Genomic DNA, 5,463 nt, shown 5'->3' with positions numbered 1-5,463 from the left:
CGACGAGATTGTTAAATAAAAAAAAAGTTCGTTCCAAGCGTGTGAAAATTGTTCACAATTTTCTGCGTATGAAAAGAAAAAATTTCCGATTACGAAATTATTTTAAAAATTCAACCATCTGACGTGATGTACGTTAGTCTCGCGGCTAACAGGGGCGCCAATTTTGAAATGACGAATATCGGTTGATCTCATTCTTTTTCAAGAGAAGAAGAAATAAGAGACCATCGTTAATTTTACACGTCGAGGACAGCCAAATCCCTTGAAAGAAAGCACTTGGTTAGAATCTCAAAGAATTAATTCCATTTCTCGTCAATAATTCTACAATATACACAGAAACGGAAACAGCAGGAGAAAGGCGAGTTACTTTGGAAACAAATCGTCGTGTGCATGCACGCGACCGGTACAAAATCGTGAAGCAAATTCAAGTGGAAAAAGGCTGGCTGTTCGCATGCGGGTTATAAATACGGGTGCGCCATTGAGCAACGATATAAAGTATCTTTCGAAAACAATTTCGCCCGTAAGTAGCCGCACCTGTGACACATAAAACCGCTGGAAAGCCGCGCGTGGATAAAAAACATGAGAGACGTTTCAAAAAGAGAAACGGTAGCCGAAAAACTTTAAAGGGACCGGGGGATAAACGCCACTACGTGACTCACTCCGACAAACCATCGATGCGTCTCGTCGTTCTTGACATCCTTGTGGTCTTCTTTCGCCTCTGTCGAAAAAGGGCGAGAAGAAAGAAGGAAACGCAAAGACAGCATAGAAAGCGATGAACAATAAAGCACCAGAAGAGAGCGAGATCTCTTACTAAGTTTACTCGACCGAGAAAATACTGTGCGAAAACATATCGGACACGCTGCGAATTTCTACACATCGCCGATCGATGCTTTAATTTGAAACTGTCACGTTTAACGAAAATAATAACGAGCGAAGATTATTTCACAATTGCTGAAAATTACAAATTGTTAAAAATTGCCAGAATTTGTCAGTTAATGAAGTAATTCATGTACAAGTTTAATTAATCTTGGTGTGTAAATAAAATTCGTTTTCACAATATGCATGTGCATTACATGCACTTTGAATCTTCATGTAAATTATTTTATGTATAACTGATTATTACATTATTCTACTAATTTTTAAAATTCACTAACATTACATTATTCTACTAATTTTTAAAATTAAAATTTTAAATTTTAAATTTTTAAAATTAATTATTCTACTAATTTCATTAAATTTAAAATTAATTATTCTACTAATGTATTATTACATTATTCTACTAATTTTTTAAATTCACTAATATTACATTATTCTACTAATTTTTAAAATTCACTAATATTACATTATTCTACTAATTTTTAAAATTCACTAATATTACATTATTCTACTAATTTTTAAAATTAATTATTGTACTAATTTTTAAAATTCATAATATGCATGCATTACTATGAATCTTCACGTAAATTATTTTATGTATAACTGATTATTACATTATTCTACTAATTTTTCTATTTTATGTACAACTGTATATTAAATTATTCTAATTATATGCAACTGATTATTAAATTATTCTGATTATATATAACTGATTATTAAATTATTCTATAACTGAATCGATAACGGTGAAAAATTGTCGACAATTTAAACTGTTATAACTTGGCAAAAAACAAAAAGAGATCATGTAACGATCCACTTGATCACATTTTAAGGCCCTCTACGTTCGCATTCTTGAATTCGTTTTTTCCAAACATAACTCCACATCACGTAACGGGTAAAAAAGGTAGCTATAACCTTTATGTCTACCGTCTTTATGTTCCACAAAATGAAATTTCTTCTTTACAACGACCTCTTTCAGAACCCGTTGCAGAATTTCTTTTTTATTGAAGCTATTTTCATCGAATTGAACAAAATTCAGATTTCTTGAAACTTTTGTCGTTCAACTCTTCAACATTCAAAGTTCAAGCAAAACGCTGGGAAAAAAAATCGTTCTGCCAGCTCGTTCTTCAAAACGATAATAAACGAAAGAAAAGAAGAAATGTCCAATATTTTCGGAGACGTTTGACATTTTTACAAAAGAGAAGTATCTTCATTTCCCCACGATGCCACACGATGTTAAAATCACCTTTGAAAAAGAAAAAAAAAAGTAAACGAGCTCAGCACGTTGTTCTGTGATCTTTAAACGAGAGATCAAGTGAATTGTGCAAAGTTGTCATAGTCGAAAATCATCGACAATCTTTCATCCTCGTTATTGGTACAGTTATATGGCTGTTCGCTGTGTGTAACGGAACTATAGAATATAAAATACGATAAACATAAAAATATCACGCTGTGTGGCGAAAGGATCGTGCGCCGTTTAGCAAAATCGAAGGAGGAAGCGATATTTCTACGTTGTCCTTGTCCCTGTTGCGTGGAAATCGTGGACAATCGCGCGCCTAACATAACGTCTGAACGGTCGTAACGCCACAAAGCCGCACCAGCCAAGTTTCAATTTCATTTTCACATTCCCTCGACGAATCGTCCTATCATATCCCGTGGACGAGCCGCGGAAAACATATCGACGCCAGCTATTCTGTTTGTTTCTCCTCAGAATGTCTCCGAACAGCTTGGATTTGACGCTTGGATCGTAAATCCAAGTACTGTCGGGAGAAAAGGACATAGTTTCACATAGTCTCAAAAGGCTCGCGTCAATATCTAGATATTTGTCGAACGTCTAGACGGAGATTATACATTTTCGTGCCGATATCATAGCGCGCGGCGCAAGTGGAATTAGCCTGTGTGTAAATGCCCCGGTACGTGGGGTGATTTCGCGCGAATTACGAGAATTTCGGGCTGATTCGCGGATCGTACGCGCAAAAGTTTTCCGCCCGCTATTTTCGTACGTAGCCAGGGGAGGGACGGCGGACGATCTCGCTTTGAGCGGAGATATCGCCATGTTGACCGCATAAATCGACCGTAGATATGGCGGTTAGTCCTGTGTGCACGCGCAGGCGAGCACAAACGTACACAGCTACACGCGTGCGGGATTTTAACGCGAGTCGGACAAGCGGGCATACGCATGTATTGAAAGTAATCTACAGTCGGATTACTTTGATGGCGCAGTCAGCCTAAGCGGATCAAAGGGACTTTCTTTCTCTCTCTCTCTCTCTCTCTCTCTCTCTCTCTCTCTCTCTCTCTTTCCGTATCTCGTTCAGTCTGTCTCTGTTCGACTTCTTCCCGGTTCCTCCGGGCCCCAGTTTATCTTTGTTAGATACTTCACGGAGACGTGTCTAATGCGCTGTCCGCATTAATACCAACCGATCCTACACGCTCGACGCTCTACGCCCTGCCTTTCATCTCACGCTGATTTAAACCGTGTTGTGAAAAAGAATTTACTGAATCGTATGCGTGTATCGTCCTCGGCGATAGGGTTGGAACACGACCCATCGACGAAACTAACAGAAATAGATGCTTGCTCCTCTGTGTGCTACTCTGCTCCCCGTCGAGTATACTGAAAAATCTTGATCCGAGTCGAGTCATTCTCTTTGATCTCACATTTTCGCGTTATCTTTCACGTTTCATATACCTATCTTGTCTAATGTCTTAGAGCCCATATTTCATATTGCTAATCCACATCTCACTTTTGCGTTTCATATATTGTTCCCATTCCCTCTGCTCTGCGTGGAGTAAAATGTCTGCACGCCCTTTCGACGAGCCTATCAATTTTCTTCGCACACTTTGTACAAATCGTCGCACTTCGTAACAACAAAAATTCCACAGAGTGGAATTGCAACAAGAGACTTCAACAACCCCTTGCGATTAATTGCAATTTCAACGATACCCCAAGTGTAAATACACGTGATTGTACAATTGCAACTAAACTTACTCTACATTTATTTCAAATAAAAGGTCTTTATCTTTCTTTTCAACGCTTAATATCTCGTCGCGTTAATTACTTTTCTATTTTATCCCCGGTTTAATGGCCCTTTACGCGTCGTGTCACCGACAGAGTTAGAAAAAAAGAAAGGTACGTGCATGTACAGGGTGAGTCTCGTAACGTGACGACATCAAATAACTCGTTTTAAATATTTGTTGCACGAAAAAATGTTCCGATACAAGTTGCATGGCTTCCAAGGGGACGTAAAATATTGTAATCGGGATTATTATTATTGAGATATACAGGGTGTTTCGTAACTTGTGGGACCCACTTCGGGAGCTGATCGTACGCCTAAAAATGAAATGAAAAAAAAAAGTCATATAAATATATGTCTTATCTGTCTTCGTTTATGAGATATAATGGATTTTATAAACAGAGCGAAGTGGGTCCTACAAGTTACAAAACACCCCGTAAATAATTCAGATTAACAGTCTTTTCTAATACAATGTAAAAAGATATATTTGCTAATATCTCAGTAACTATGTATTTTAGATCCTATTTCGTGCAATACTTTTAGAATCCAACGCTTTATCCGAATTCGTGAAGGAACATTAACTATTCTGTTTAAAAAATTGGAGGTGACCTGCGTATCTTGATAAAAAAGCAAAATAGCATGAAACTGATTACAATACTATACGTCCCCCTAGAAACCATGCAACTTCTATTCGAACATTTTCTCAAATACCACAAATATTTAACGAGTTATTTGATGTCGTCGACGTTACGAGACTCACCCTGTATAATTTTAACATTGTATCGGCTCGATTAATTGGCCGATTTCTTTCTTCCTCTTTTTTTTTTGCCCCGTGCCCCCCTTTTAATTACGAATACTGCGAACGTGCCGTGTAATAAGTCTCAAAGTGAAGCGATCATCGATTCGATTACTATGTTTCAACGTTAATTAACCGCGGTCGATGATTTCCTCGCGGGTTATCGTAACATGCCGTGGATTAATTATAGTGTCGAGGTGAAAGACAGAAAGTCCGAAGGCGACAGCGGGTTCCGGCGGGGACTTTCACGTTTCTCCCTTCCCTCCCTCCCTCTCCCGCCGGTCGGTGCAACTGGCAACCCGTCAATTAGCGCCACTGTCACTGCCTTTAAGGTTCAGCCAGCCTGGAACCCCCTTCTCCTCCTCCTCCCTTCGCGCGCTATTATCGCCAAGAATTACGGGTATGTACAGCTGTCAACTGGCAAGTCCCGTTTCCGGTTAAAACTAGTTGCCCGTTATCCGCTCGATTAACAATCAATTAGGATCGTCTGACAGCCGTTCAAGAGATTCCAGCCAGCCAGCCAGATAATGTACACTTTACGCGACCATTTTTTTTTTCTTTACGCGAGCTTTTAAATTCGTAACAGCCGCGCCTTTTTTTCGATCAACGTCGATCAACGGAACAACGCGCGATCTTTGATCGTACAACCTGCTGTGTCACGAGATTTCAAATGTCGATGGCGTGTGCAGTTGCTCGCGAAAGTATCGGAACGGTTGTAGAAACGTATCGCGCAAAACTGTGTAAAACTTTCTGACATTTTTTCCTTTTTTTTTTTTTTTTTTT

The 5,463-nt window shown here is 38.9% G+C and overlaps 1 long non-coding RNA gene across 1 annotated transcript in view; it reads left to right on the top strand.

Moving 5' to 3' along the window:
• The window catches only part of LOC122533244, a 6,642-nt gene extending 2,365 nt beyond the window's left edge, over nt 1–4,277 (top strand). The window contains exons 2-3 of the long non-coding RNA XR_006307661.1: nt 584–585; nt 4,265–4,277. This is a non-coding gene — a long non-coding RNA (uncharacterized LOC122533244). The remainder of the gene's footprint in view (nt 1–583; nt 586–4,264) is intronic.
• Nucleotides 4,278–5,463: the final 1,186 nt, after the last annotated feature.

This window comes from Frieseomelitta varia, unplaced genomic scaffold (assembly GCF_011392965.1).
Source record: "Frieseomelitta varia isolate USP_RPSP 00005682 unplaced genomic scaffold, Fvar_1.2 scaffold_511, whole genome shotgun sequence".
Lineage (NCBI taxonomy): Eukaryota > Metazoa > Arthropoda > Insecta > Hymenoptera > Apidae > Frieseomelitta > Frieseomelitta varia.
This window is presented reverse-complemented; position numbering and strand designations above follow the sequence as displayed.